Consider the following 15485-nt stretch of genomic DNA (forward strand, 5'->3'; position numbering starts at 1 on the left):
ATAATTATTTCTGGATAATGATTTGGCCCCATAATGTGTTTTTCCACTTTTGAATTACATCTGCAATTGCACTTACTTGGGGAGAGGACAGTCCTTTTGCTGAGCTCTCTCAGGAAATTGTTTTTACCAGTAGACATTTCAGGCAGGAAAGCCAGAAAATCAAAGGCATCAGTCTCTGTGTCCATTATGAGCCCATTAGTCCTGTGTTACAATAGGTTATTTTAGCTTTTTGGCTGATAAAAGACGCAAATAATTCCTGGCTCCTGCTGAGGAATCACCTCTTCTGTCCTTCCCTTCCATTTCTTTCAAAAGAAAATGAGAAGGACAATGTGAAAGATAGTATCTATATATGTGAAAATTTCACCAGCAGTTCTCCTACGCATGGCTGGCGGTCAGTAACTTGCCATACACATTGTCAGTCTAGAGAGTGGAGTAACTAGGAACTGCTTGCAATGACTCTATGGATGAGGCTATACTGATCTGGAAGGAAAAGAGTTCAACCACATGTAGGTGAGACTTGACATGGCACATACCTGCCTGCTCAATTTTTTATACTGATTTAGTGCTTGAGGCTGTCAGAGCTCCTTTAGGAAGTTGAATCTCCAGCATCTTCCAGGAGAGATTAATTTGTGACCTCTTGGAAAGGAAAGACCATAAACTTAATTTCCAGACTCCCTGGTGGGGAGATTCATGGCCAGACACAAATGACTAGAGTTTCAGTAGGAGAAATGAATGCAATTATATATCCTGAGAAGTAGAAGAGGTCAGAGAAGAAGAAGATATAATGTTACCTGTTGCTTGTAATGCCTATGGATCAGGGACAAACTCTCAAAGGAAACATTCATAAATCTGAACTAGTTGCCCTGCTCAGTTTGTTTTAGCCAAACTTATGGGTTGGTGGTTGGTGTCTTTGCATCATGAATAGCAGCAAAGGCCCTTCTCTTCACTTGATATATAGGGACCTGAAATCTTACATCATCTTAGCAGAAATTATGTATGTTTCTGCTGCGTATTTTTCCACTGTTCTGCATGGCTACAGGAAAGACATGAAAGAATAAAGTCTATGCATATAATTCCTTGCTTCCTGACCTCTCTGAAGCTTGCAAGGCAGGTTAACATCATATTGTCCTGTTATTACGGCAGGCTGCTTTTTCCCTGTCCCTTTCTACTTCATAACAAAAACCTTAAAGCCCCTCAAAACCAACCCAGCATTTGGCATCAAAGAGGCTCAAAGAAGGGTGATGGGATGAAAAGCATATCACTGCTATAGACTGTAGAAATAAAGAAACAAATCAACAAATTTGTTGCATTCAGAACAGGGTTTTGATTTGAGTAGTTAAGAAGAAAGTAAAGAATAGCCTTGCATTCATATGAGAGACTTCTCATTTATTTGTATAAGCAGCAAAGAAAAATGATATTTTTTTTAATTATCTGGGCTAATATGTGGGAAGGAGGTTGCATCCTAACAGCCAGGACAAGATTCATGTTACTTGATGTAGATGTCTGTATCTAATCCTGTTGTATTAGGCTACCTTTTTACTGAAAGGATAGTAAGAAGCAGTTGCGGGGTTTGAGTTGCTTGGCTTATATAGTCTGGGTCAGGATCAAAGGATACTTGTGTCTGCCACTGATCTTAAAGGGAGCACAGGGATGTGTAAAACTGGTGAAAAAGAGCTACATTTGCTCAGCTGACTTCTGCCTTAATTATTTCCTGTATTAAGAAACTAAGTTTTTTTCTAGCAGTTTGAGTTACGGAATAGAACCTTGGAACAGCTCCAAACACACAGCATGCTATAGTATGACATAATGATAAAATCTTTATAGTTACTAAGAAGTCAAGCAGGGTTTGTGCTAACTACCAATCCAAATGTTGCTTTACATCCCATTAACAGTCACTGGCACATATGCCAGACCAGAGCAATACTAATATATAAGTATTTAAATGTTGAAGGAAATATGGAAGCACTGTGATGTAAGCTATAAATGAGATTGGTAATGCAAAAAAGGCAATATTGTTTGGAGAAATTTATTTAAATAGTTGCTTTGTCAATTAAACTAATTTGGAGAAGGTTTATTGTCACTGATAAAATTTCACAATGGATGTTTCTTTACTGTGAGAGTGGTGAGGCACTGGAAGAGTCTGCCCAAGGATTGTTCCATTCCTGGCAGTGTTCAAAGCCAGGTTGGATGGGCCTTGGAGCAACCTGGTCTAGTTGAGGGTGTCCCTGCCTGTGGCAGACGGTTGGAACTGGATGATCTAAAGATCCCTTCCAACCCAAACCATTCAACACTGTAATATTACCTAATGTATCTGTAGGCAGGATTTAAGGTACGTGCAGTTAGATTACTAAATACTTAAATGTGAACAAGCCCTTGAGCCACAATTTTGTGAGTAGGGGTAGCAGAATACACATTGCTTTCATAAAGTTACTGTTAAAACTGCACCATGTTGCACCTGACGGATATTTGAAGGGTGCAGGTTAGTTTTATATGATACGATCAAACCCAACGCAGGTGGGTTGTTGAATACACAAAATGGAGTGGAGGAAAAGATTACAAGTGTGTCTTGAAATGTGGCAGCACAGCTACTGTAGTTTGCCCAGGGAATATTAAAAGAGTTAGTTGTTTGCTAAAAATGTGAAAGTAAACTGTTGGTGTTTGTTTGCTTTTGTTTGTTCCCATGAAGTTTGATCTTTGGAGATGTCGGTGTTAGTTGAGTAAACTGTGCCCCAGAAATTAGATGCCACTCAGAGAAAGAGAGGTAATTTACAAAACAAATGAGGTCTCCTGAGTAGACAGGTCTGTAGGGCTTTTTCTAGAGCGCTACAAAAGGAAGCTGTAATACATGATATAAAATTTCTATGAATTCAATAACACCTTTGCTTTTGGTTCCTCTGTAATACCTACTTTCCATTGTTACAACTTTGCTTTCCTTCACTGCATGTCATGCATTTTTATGCGATGCAAAGGAATGCAATTAAGAGCAAAAGGAAATTGGAAATGTTTCCTATTGGGAAAACTCTTTGGTTAAGACTTGCTGTGCTATAGGTCTTCTTGCAATGGTGGTGGTGCTTATCACCATCATCATCATCATAGACTGGTTTGGGTTGGAAAGACCTTAAAGCTCATCCAGTTCCAGCCCCCTGCCATGGGCAGGGACACCTTCCACTAAAGCAGGTTGCTCCAAGCCCCATCCAAGCAGCCCTTGAACACTGCCAGGGATGGGGCAGCCACAGTTTCTTTGGGCATCCTGTTCCAGTGTATTACCACCCTCATAGAAAAGAACTTTTATCTAATCTAACTTTACACTTGCAAGGAGATGTGGGTTTTAATAGTGTTTTTTTCATGAAGTCCTACGATGTTTTTTTCCCCCCTCAGGAGATGGCATGTGTCTTGAGTTTTACTGGGCTTAAAATTGCTCTCCCTTAAAAGTTCATACGGTCAACAGCCCCTGCAATGTATACCAGCTCTAAAGCATTCATGGTGACTAGCGGCCTCCTTCCAGCATCCTAAAATAGCACTGCTTTTTCTGTCCTGAATCCTGGTGAGGATTTTGAAAACTCAGCCACTAGGCATAGACCTAAATTTGACAGTGAAAATCCCATTGGTATCTCAAGCTGTATAGCTTGAAGATAGACTGTATTTCCATGTGTCTGTCTCTACCACATTGAAATAATTATAGCTTTAGTATTAGAAAATTGATATTTTTTACTTTAAAAGAAGAAGAATAAGGAGAAGACTGAAGTACAGTATCAGATTTTTGAAAGAGTACTAATGTGGGAAAGGAAATTAGAAAATATGCATGGAAAATGGCAAATTTGCTTATTTATTTTCTCAAACTTGTAATGGTTTATTATTACTATTTTTGCTAGCATAGAACATATAAATCTCTTTAATCCTGCTGACTAACTGGTGCATTCATTGCAAGCAATGGGAGAAAACAGGCAACTGTGTCCAGAAATAACCATCTGTGTAAAAGATGAAAGAAAATAACTGAATGAGCTGGGGAGGATTCAAGAAAACAAGAGATGCTGTGGTTCACCACGATAGGCAGTGATCTCATGTCAGCAGCATTACCCTTGTGAAACTTTTGTGGGCATCACGCTGGGGAAGTGCTTTAAAGAGCATAAAGTAACATAACTCTTCCAAGAGCCAATGGGCAGTGTAAGCAACAGCTTGGAGAAAATCTTGATTTCAAATCAAACAGATGGGCGATGGATGTTCTCACATGCCTGCTAGAGGTGAGCACAGCCATCCAGTGCAGAAAGAGAGGAACAGACACGGAGGACAGACTGTGGGAGAGGGTGAGAGCAAAGAAATGTGGCACGCATTACATTTCTATACTGCTAATGTGACGGCATGAAGTCAGAATTCATTAAAGCCTTTTTATAGGTACAGTAGCAACACCATATGGAATACTTCTGTCTGGCCGTGGCCACACGATAGTCTTTGAAGAACGTCATGCGCATTCAGTAGACTGAGACTGAAAATCTATATGCGTGTGTGGATATACACACAGACCTAAACTTCTCTAGTAGCCAACTAATATCTAGTGCATCCCCCTGCATCCTTCAGGGACACCCCGCTCCCTCTGGGGCTCTGCATGGCCACAGTAAATCCCCCCTGCTGCAGCGTGGGGCCCTCCCCGGGCTGCAGGGGGGTCTCTGCTCCCGTGGGGTCTCAGCAGGGCTGAGGGGATCCCTGCTCCGGGCCTGCAGCACCTCCTGCTTCCTCCTCCTCCTCCTCCCTCCCTTGGGGTCCCGCTGCTGCTGCTGCTCCCTCCTCAGCTTCCTCCTCCTCTGCCTGCACCGCCTTTGGCCTTGCCTGGAACCCGGTGTCCCCCGCTTGGCTGAGGGGCTCAGCTGGGTCCTGTGCTGGGGCATAAACATCTGATACAGGGGGATATGTAAAAGGTCCCAATTATATCCACGTATTCCGTAATAGGACATTGCTGCTATGTTGCTAAATAAGAATGGCACAAAATACAGGATTTTCTACCCCCACCTTTACCTATGGGAACATGGAGAATTTCACAAGAAGACATGGTCAGAATCCCCTCACATGTACTTTATCTATAGAGGTATGAATATGAGAGCTTCTAATTACTCTAATTGGAGAAAACGCTACTGAGCAGCATACTTCTAAGCTACCAAATGGATTTTCTTTCTGATTGTCCTAGATACTTTTTCAGTATGTGATAGCAAGCTCCTTCAATAAAGATTGTTTGCTAAGTGAGAGCAAGCAGGACACATTGCTGCTTTCTTATTAACAGACCTCTGCAACTTCAAAAAACACATGTATTTCACATGCTGCTCCTTAACACAGCATGTAAGGCATGATGTGTGGGAAATAACCACTTCCATCCTCATCTCAAAACATCCCCTTTCCTAATAGGCATTCCAGGGAGTCAAGAAGGAAAGGAAGGCTTTGTAGATTGTCTTTACACTGGCTCCGTTAGATGTGGTACATCTTGTTGGTGAATTAACCTCTTCAGTCTGAACAGAACTTAACAGTGTGGAGGAGCAGTGTTGGGGAAAGACTCCTGGCCTGAATTTAATATCTCTAAACAGACAAAAAAATCTGCCTAAACAGCTATAAACTTAGGAATTGAAATAATCAAGACATCAGTGGTGGTTTTGTTGCTGCCATTGTCGTTGTTGACAAATATCAAAATACTCTAATTCCCCCAAGCCAGGCAGTGTTTGCAGTTCTTCATCATCTGAAGCCCATTTCAAAGCATAAGATAAAATAAGAACACTGATGCAAATCTTGGTGCAGATTGCAGATCTGGGGCTGAAACCGTGTCCTTTTTCAGTTCAGCTAATTGATTTCCAGTTGCCTGTCATTTCACTGCAGCTGAATGCTCATTTTCAAATCTGGAAGCAACTGCATTACTAACTCTATACAACAGAATAATTTTTGCTTGGGTTGTTGATTATCTGAAGCATTTTTGTGGTATCAGTGAACTTAGAGGTGTTTTTATAACACTGATAATTAGAGTTACTTGATTTGCATTACTCCTGCAAAATGTAAACTTAAAAGGCTCCTGTTGGTTCCTACTTTACTGTTGTAGTCATGTCAGAAAATAAGTTCATCACTTGAAACTTCCATAAAGACAGGACAAATACCTTGATGTCAGAAATGTTCTAAGATTCAAAAGAATTTCACATCAAGGAGAGATGCAGGTTTTGTTGGCTGTCTACACCCATATGGCAAGGCTCACATGTATGTCAGATGCAAGTGTTTGATGTGTACCTTTTAATTAGCTATCCCTTGTCAGCCCAGAATAAGAATTAATAGATTAGTTATGCTAAACTGTGGATGTTTTTCTTTCTTTCTTTCTTAAATGTTTACATGTTGAGGAAGACATTTTCATCTGGAATAGAGATTTACCCCACTGTTTCTAGTTTGCATGTCTGAGGTTGTCGATGCCCATCCTTCATGCCATGCTCCGTGTCATTGCACCTTTCCTCTGTGTATAAACTTCAAGAATTCATACTTGAACCAGCAAGTTACTGTCTCTATTTTCAGTATCATCAGGGAAGATAAAATACATCAGTTAAACCTGATATATTTAATGTAGAAGCAGTATTGAGCACTAGTAACATCCAAGGTGGTATTAATCACAAAAATAAGAACAGCACTAATACACTTTATGAGTTGAAGATTGTTAATGTTTCCCTGATGAAACTTTTACATTTTGTTTGCCTGATTTGTGATGCTCTCCTCTTTCATTTTAATATTCCAGTTTTCTCTTTTACTTGCCTACTTAGGGAATATCTGAGAAACACATTTATGTTTATTTGAGCACTTAGAAGAATTAATGCTGCTTTATGCCTCTCAAAGATAATTATGTTTTACAATTAGCTACATTTTATTCTAGTTCTTCTGTCTAATTGTTTAGATGGTAGCAGCAAATCTAAAATGAAATCGTACAAACAAATACTTAAAGGTATGTTGCTGAACCTCATGCTAACAAAGGACGGCCTTGTTGGAATCTGGGACAGCCTGGACTTCAGTGACCGTAAAGTTATGGAGTTCAGTGTCATGCGAGGACAAAACAGGGCAGTAAGATCACAACGCTGGATTTCAGGAGAGCTAACTTTGGCCTCTTCAGGGATCTTCTTGCCAGAATCCTGTGGGAATGAGGTCCAGAGGAAAGAGGGGTCCAAGAGAGCTCATTTGTATTCAAGGATCACTTTCTCCAGACTCAAGAATGGTGCATCACCATGGACGGGAGGTTGAGCAAAGCTGGCAGGAGACCTGCATGGATGAAAAAGGAACTGCTGTCAAAACACAAACACAATCAGGAGATATACAGGAGGTGGAAGCAGAGACAGGCCACTTGGGATGAATATAGGGATGTTGTCGAAATATGCAGAAATGAAATGAGAGCCAAGGCCCATTTGGAATTGTATCTGGCTAAGGCTGTCAAGGACACAAGAAGGGCTTCTTCAAATACATCAATATTAAGAGGAAAACTTGAGAAAATTTGAGGCCGCTGCTGAACGGAGCAGGGATCCACAGGACAGAAGACACAAAGAAGTCAGAGATATTGAATACCTTCTCTACTTCAGTCTTCAGTGGAAAAGGCTAGCCTCCAAGTATCTGTTACCTAAGAGACCCAGTGAAGAAGGTCCCGAGAAAGGAAGTCTTTACCTTTGTTGAGGAGGATTGGGTTAGAGGTCATTTAGAAAAACTTGGCATCCACAAGTCCATGGGCCCTGTTGGGATGCAGCAGCCATGAGTGCTGTAGGAGGTGGTGAGCATTGCTGCTAGGCCACTCTCAATAATCTTTGAAAGGTCGTAGAATTATGAAATCATAGAATGTTTCGGATTCAAAATGACCTTAAGATCATTCCATGGCAGTCTGGAGAGGTGCCTGAAGACTGGAAGAAAGCAAATAACAGCCCAGTCTTCAAAAAGCACAAGGAGAACCCTGGGAACTACAGACCAGTCAGCCTCACTTCAATCCCTGGAAATGCAATGGAATGGATCATCCTGGAGGCCATCTCTAAGCATGTGGAAGACAAGAAGGTGATCAGGAGTAGGCAGCATGGATTTGCCAAAGGGAAATCATGCTTCACCAACCTGTTTGCCTTCTATGAAGGGACAAGTGGCTGAGTAGGTGAGGGAAGAGCAGTGAATGTTGTCTACTTGGGTTTCAGAAGGGCTTTGGAAACTGTCTCCCATGACACCTTCATAGGCCTGCTCAGGAAGTGTGGGCTGGATGAGTGGACAGCGAGGTGGATGGAAAACTGACTGGCAGATTACAGAGGGTTATGATCTAGCTGGAGACCTGTAACTAGCTGTGTCCCCCAAGAGCCAGTACTAGGTCCAATATTTCTTTTGACCATCAGTGATGAAGATGAAGATGAGGACAGAGTGCCTCCTCAGCAAGTCTGCTGATGATACAAAACTAGGATGGGTGGCTGTTGTGGTTTAAACTCAGTCACGCAGTCTCTCACTCCCCTCTTCTTTCCCCCACGCTCCCAGAGGGACGGGGAGGAGAATCGAAAGAATGTAACTCCCACGGGTTGAGATAAGAGCAGTCCAGTAACTAACGTGTAACACAAACCACTGCTGCTACCACCAATAATAATGATGATAAGGGAAATAACAAGGGAAGAGAATACAACCGCTCACCACCAGCTGACCGATACCCAGCCCAACCCGAGCAGTGATACAGCCCGTCTGGGTAACTGCCCCCAGTTCTACATCCTGGTCATGACGTGTTGTGGCATGGAATACCTCTTTGGTCAGTTTGGGTCAGGTGTCCTGTCTCTGCTTCCTCCTGGCTTCCTCTCCTCCCTGGCAGAGCATGAGACTCAGAAAGTCTTTGGTCAGATTAAACATTACTGAGCAGCAACTAAAAACATCGGTGTTACCAGCGCTGTTCCCAGGCTGAAAGTCAAACCCACAGCACTGCACCAGCTACTAAGAAGGAGAAAAATGACTGCTACTGCTGAACCCAGAGCAGTGGCTGATACCCCAGGGTGCTGTGCTGTTATTTAGGAAATCTAGACAGGCTGGAGAGATATGGACCTTTTGAAATTCAACAATTGCAAGTGCAGCACCTGCAGAGGAACCCCATGCACCAGTACAAGCTGGGCGATGACCTGATGGAAGGTGAATCCTGAAGGACCTGAGGATGCTGGTGGGCAAGTTGTCCATAAGCCAGCAATATGCCATTGTTGCCAAGAATGCCAATGGTAACCTGGGCTGTATTAGGAAGAGCACTGGCAGCAGGTCAGGTGAGTTAATCCTCTACTCAGCCCTGCTGAGGTCTCACCTCAAGACTATGGGGCCAAAATCTTCTTAGTGGTGCCAGCTGATAGGACAAGAGGCAGTGGTCATAAACTGAAACACAGCCAGTTCCACTTGAAGAAGAACTTCACTGTGAAGGTGACTGAGCATTGGAATAGGTTGCCCAGAGAGGTTGTAGAGTCTCCTTTCCTGGAGATATTCAGGAGCCATCTGGACACAATCCTGAGTAATGTGCTCTGGGTGACCCTGCTTGAGCAGGGAGGTTGGACTAGCTGACCTCAGGTGATCCCTTCTGACCTCAGCCAGTCTGTGATTCTGTGATTCCTCTTCTCTGAGCTGGCCTATGTTCCTTACAAATAAGCCTGTAGGAAAATACTGACCAGCAAAATTTCCTTGTTCAAAGGCAGCACACTTGATGCGCACATGGAATTCAGTCATTTTCCTGTTAATTTATGTAACAGCAATATGGAAATCTTGATGAAATCTGAATATGGTAATCCAAATATAGAGATGTATTTTATATATTCCCTTTGCACATTTTCAGTTGTAAGTTATTTTTATGTTTTCTTTTTTTGTAAAGTGATACTTTTATACTAAAGATTTTAAGATGTTACGTTAAAGCTATACAGGTTCCCAACATATGGATAGGCTTTGACATACTTGCATCTTTAGAGCGTCTTGGCTACACCAATCCTGTTGTTATAAGGAGCTGTAGTTCTGAAAAACTGAATGAAATTCAGGAATGCTCAGATGACTAGAAAAATGTATTACAGGGATTGGGAGGGAGCTCAGTGTATTTAAGAATACAAGGTTATCCCATGTTGATTACCACCTATGCATTTGATTTGAGGAACAGGAAACTGGTGATGGAAGGAAAAAGTGGTGATGGTAAAGAAAGATCCAGCAGCTGGAGACTGAGGCTAGGTATGTTCAGACTTGAATCTGGTAGCTTTTCTGAAGAGGAAGATCAACTCACTGATCACAGGAGCACTCACGTGAAGGGTGTTGGATTTACCATCGCTCAGCACCTGATTGATGTTTTCCCAGAAGTCATTCCAGTGTGAACACAGATGAGTTGGAGAGTCTGGTGGTGTGTGTTGTAGAGGTCACTCTGAAAGTTCTAAGAAAAGCTGTTTTCTCTTAAGTTATGGCTAATGTGGGTGGACATGTTACAGATGGTGCAACCAATCGAAATAACAGTGTGACCTGTGGATAATCTGGTGTCAGGTCTCCTCGTTGGTGTGATGCTCTCTGAACTTAAATGGTTTGCTAATATTCCAAATGCCCTAATTCTTTTATATGTAATAGGCAGATTGAGAGGAACAGGCACTGCCTACATCATAAGAAGATGAAGTTCAGTTAGAGGTATGAAATCATAGAATCATACAATAGTTAAGGTTGGAAAGGACCTTAAGAACATCTACTTCCAACCCCCCTGCCATGGGCAGGGACACCTCACGCTAAACCATGTTACCCAAGGCTTTGTCTAACCTGGCCTTGAACACCGCCAAGGATGAAGCATTCACAGCCTCCTTGGGCAACCCATTCCAGTGCCTCACCACCCTTACAGGAAAGAACTTCTTCCTTATATCCAACCTAAACTTCCCCTGTTTAAGTTTGAACCCATTACCCTTTGTTCTATCACTACTGTCCCTAATGAAGAGCCCCTCCCCAGCATCCTTCCAGGCCCCCTTCAGATACTGGAAGGCTGCTGTGAGGTCTCCACGCAGCCTTCTCTTCTCCAGGATGAACAGTCCCAACTTCCTCAGCCTGTCTTCATAGGAGAGGTGCTCCAGTCCCCTGATCATCCTCGTGGCCCTTCTCTGGACTTGTTCCAACAGTTCCATGTCCTTTTTATGTTGAGGACACCAGAACTGCACACAATACTCCAGGTGAGGTCTCACAAGAGCAGAGTAGAGGGGCAGGATCACCTCCTTTGACCTGCTGGTCACGCTCCTCTTGATGCAGCCCAGGATACGGTTGGCTTTCTGGGCTGTGAGCGCACACTGAAGCCAGCTCATGTTCATTTTCTCATCGATCAACACCCCCAAGTCCTTCTCCACAGGGCTGCTCTGAATCTCTTCTCTGCCCAACCTGTAGCTGTGCCTGGGACTGCTCTGACCCAGCTGTAGGACCTTGCACTTGGCATGGTTAAACTTCATGAGGTTGGCATCAGCCCACCTCACAAGCGTGTCGAGGTCCCTCCGGATGGCATTCCTTCCCTCCAGCGTATCAACTGAACCACACAGCTTGGTGTCATCGGCAAACTTGCTGAGGGCGCACTCAATCCCATTGTCCATGTCAGCGACAAAGATGTTGAACAAGACCGGTCCCAACACCGATCCCTGAGGGACACCACTCATTACTGGTCTCCAGCTGGACATTGAGCCATTGACCACAACTCTTTGTGTGCGGCCATCCAGCCAGTTCTTTATCCACTGAGTGGTCTATCTATCAAACTGATATCTCTCCAATTTAGAGACAATGAAATGTGTGTTCCTGTTCTCCTTTTCATTGCTAAGTAGTACTATTGGTATGAAACGATTGTAGGCAACACACATGGGTAATCATCTTTCAGAGTGGCAAGCTTTTCTGCTCCATTATCAGGTACATGATTCATCCCATTGCATGACTTCAATTGAAAATAAGCATAGTGTTTACTGATGTCAAGAACTGTTCCTATTGTATGTCAAGACCTTTGATTTATTAATTCTGTTTTATTTTCTTTCTCAATTGAGATCTTCTCTTATCCAAATCTGCAGTGATCAGAGAAAGGATGTAGGATTCCTTCATTTTTTTCCCATTTCTTTCCATTTTTTTTTTTTCACATCTCATTGGATTTAGTACAGTATTGGAAGAACATTGTAAGATTTCAGACTCTCAGTTATTTGTTCCCAGCTACAATGAACCTACGTTCTTTAAAACTTTGTTGCTACTCTGCATTTAATTTGCATAAGTTGCTGAAAACAATCCAGATATTGGAATTAATACAGTTGGAATATTAAATATTTAAAATTAAATAGTGGGACACTAAGTCACGGTTTTCTGGTGTTACAAGAGGACAAACAATCAGAAGCAGAAATATCCCATTTGGATATAAAAAGCTTGATATTCTTCTCGATAGATATTGGTGTACATGGTTGTTTTCAATGTGAATAAAAGTGACTTTACAGCCTTGAGAAACAGGATTTGTGTTTCACATGTGGGACCTCTATTTTGCAAACAGAAACCTGTATCAGTGCCACACACATATCTATATTTGCAAGTTAAACTACATTACGAAATGTAGTTTAAAATGTTTTGGTATATGGATTTAATGCTGCTACTTAAAATTATATTAAATATGAAAATCATTACTGACCATTGAGTGATAATAAAATATATATATATTATTTTTTACTAATCAGTGGTACATGAAATACTGTGTTTCCTGTATATCATGTCGTCCATTCTAAAAATATCTTGTATACTGCTATGTTACAAACTCCAATATTGACTTTTATTAAATTTACACTGAAAAAAGAGAAGTCATAGCAGTATTTCTACCTTCAAATCCCACATCTAGGCTAACTGTGATCAACTTGCTACCATGGAGTGTTAAACAAGAAACCCAACTACACTCCAGAGACCAAAAGTTGGCAAGTGATGACTGGCTTCCAGACTTACTGAAGAAGGGAAAATAATCACTGTGTGAAGATGCAGAGAAAAGAGATAAAAATTCCATGTAGTTTTGAACTGCTTCCCTTTCTCAATCCCTAATTAATTTCAGCAGTTTTTACCCTCTTGGAAATCTAGTTTTTCTCCGTAATATATTTATTTGCCTTATAGTCCAGGTAGAATGGTGAACCCAACAGTAAGACCTAATACTTATGTATATTAGAAGATATACACAGAAGTGTAATTGAGCTTGCTGGAGGAAAAATACTGTGGTTTTTGTATTCTTAGATCTGGGATTCTGTGTGCTAAGTCATACTGATCAGCATGGCTTTATTGCATTATTTCAACAGTAGGGATAATTGAATAGTGACTAAAAGAGGACATTTATATGACATTCAATTATTTAATGATGTAAACTGTCAAAAGTGTTTTATTCCAGGACTCGAAAAGCTGAATTTAGAAGCCAATCCAGTGGAGTCGTTGGAATTGAATTTTTCATTAGCTTTAATGACTTTTTTCAGTGGTTATTGTACAGGTCATCTGCAAATGCAGTAATTAAAGCACTGGTGGTAATTATAAGTTACAGAAAATAACTGAAACTGAGTTTGAGTATAATGGCTCTCTTTATGCTGCAGGACTACACCACGGGCAGGTATGCATGCTTTGTTGCCAGTTATCATGCTTTCCTTTCTACGGTGGATGCCACTGGGAAATAATTCCTCAGGAATTATGAATATCTTCCATCACATGATATTTAAGGCTCTTTTGAGTTTTTTTTCTAGTCAAATTTGAAAATAAACTCACAGTATCTAATATCAGAAGTGTGTTTTTGTGCCAGACAACCCTTTTTCTCAGCCTTTGGGCATTCTTCACATATACTTCATGTGCACAGTCCCAAACATTTTGACCATTAACACATGTGTGAATTAAAAATAGATGCCTATTTTTCTACAGAGCCTTCATCCTCGCTCACTCTTCAGTCTTGCTTTTAAAGGATATAAGTATCAGAACATGGTAAAGCTCCTTACCTCAAAGAAATTGTTGTATGTCCTTTGCATCTACAGTCTTCAATGATCCAGGCTAAGTGATGGTCCTCAGCATATATTTCACTTTTGACTACCAGTGGTTTATTGTGGTTACAAACCTTAGTATTGGAACAGTCCAGTGGATAGGGTACTAGACCGAGAGTCAAAAGACCTTGTTTTCCAAGTTTTTCTCTACCCTACTGAATGAACACTATTTTCTGTATCTGTAAGAGAGGGGGGACATCTTCCCCTTTGAGGTACTTTGAGTCTAGCAATGGAAAAAAAAGATAGATTTTAGGCCTTCTTTTTATTATTTTACTTTGGACAGAGTGCACCTAAGGTAGTCTCTTAAATATAATTTTAGGTTGAGTTTGACCTCTGGCATTCATTTATTTATTCATTTCATTCATATTTCAGTTGATTCTATGATTCTGTTTTGAGTTGGAACAGCCACTTAATGGTATGTTACTTGTTCCTTGTCTGTAAACATAAAGGTCTATAGGGGAGAGGATCCTGCACTGCTGTGCTTGATGTATTTCTCAATGACTTAAAATTACTGAACAGTTTTAAGTAGGAATGTTCATAATTAGTGTGTGTTAAATGCCCTTCAACATAGTGTCAAGTTGCACATCAGCTGATTAAAATTGAGGACAATGTTGCTCCTACCAGAATAAGTTTTGAGGCAAAATGTCTATTTCAGCATTAAGTACAATGGCAGAAAAAAGAAGGGAAGCTATTTCTGGTATTTATGGGCTTCTGGCCTGTTGAAGTTCTGCAGCAGAGGCCAAGAAATGGAACTGTTAATTGAGGTGTTAAGGTAGCCAGATTGTCCTGTTCGAAGATGCTTTGAGACATGTGAATATGTGTAGTGTTCTCTTTCAAAGGTTAATTGTGAAGTGAGAAGGTATGCAACATGCTTATTGGATAGAGAGAGAAAGCTAAATGCAGATGAGTTTTGGATTTTTCTTTCTAATGTCTTTAAAAACAGATCTAAGAGCTGTGTTGTTTGCTTCATTAGTGTGCAGAAGTTATAAATGTCTTAGCTTTGAGGGAGTTTCTCAGGAAATACAGTTACTTTGGGTTTTGAATCATCTGTTCAAGTCCCAGGTTCTTGTTGACAAATCAAGATTCCGTATGTGTAGCAGAATTGTAATTTCTTAGATATTACTCTTATTTTTGCTTGGTTTCACAAAACACTCTATTCTCAGGGAAAAGTAGTATTATTACTTTAGCATTTTGATTTTTTTAGTACTGTGTGGCTTCCAGAATAAATACAAACTCTTTCCTGGGAAAGCCTGTTTTGAGTTTGTAGTAAAAAGGGATTTAAAGCTTGCAGATGTTGCAGTTTTGGAAGCAGGCCAGACTAGAGCTACAAACTGATTTTATACCCTATAAGGGTAAATAGATAAGAGAGATTTTACCAATACTGTACTAACAGATTGGACTTCTCTTCAAAGAAAGCTACCAATTAAAAATCTCCCTCTTAATACTGACATATTTTGGTTCTAAAGGTCAGAAGTCATGGGCCCAATTCAT

The 15485-nt window shown here is 41.0% G+C and overlaps 1 protein-coding gene across 2 annotated transcripts in view; it reads left to right on the plus strand.

The window, feature by feature from the left end:
* The window catches only part of TRAPPC9 (trafficking protein particle complex subunit 9), a 493542-nt gene that overhangs the window by 355634 nt on the left and 122423 nt on the right, over nucleotides 1–15485 (plus strand). The window lies entirely within an intron of this gene.

Source organism: Pezoporus wallicus, unplaced genomic scaffold, assembly GCF_028554395.1.
Source record: "Pezoporus wallicus isolate ANWC-B61680 ecotype Strahan unplaced genomic scaffold, APGP_CSIRO_Pwel_v1 contig_7545, whole genome shotgun sequence".
Classification (NCBI taxonomy): Eukaryota; Metazoa; Chordata; class Aves; order Psittaciformes; family Psittacidae; genus Pezoporus; species Pezoporus wallicus.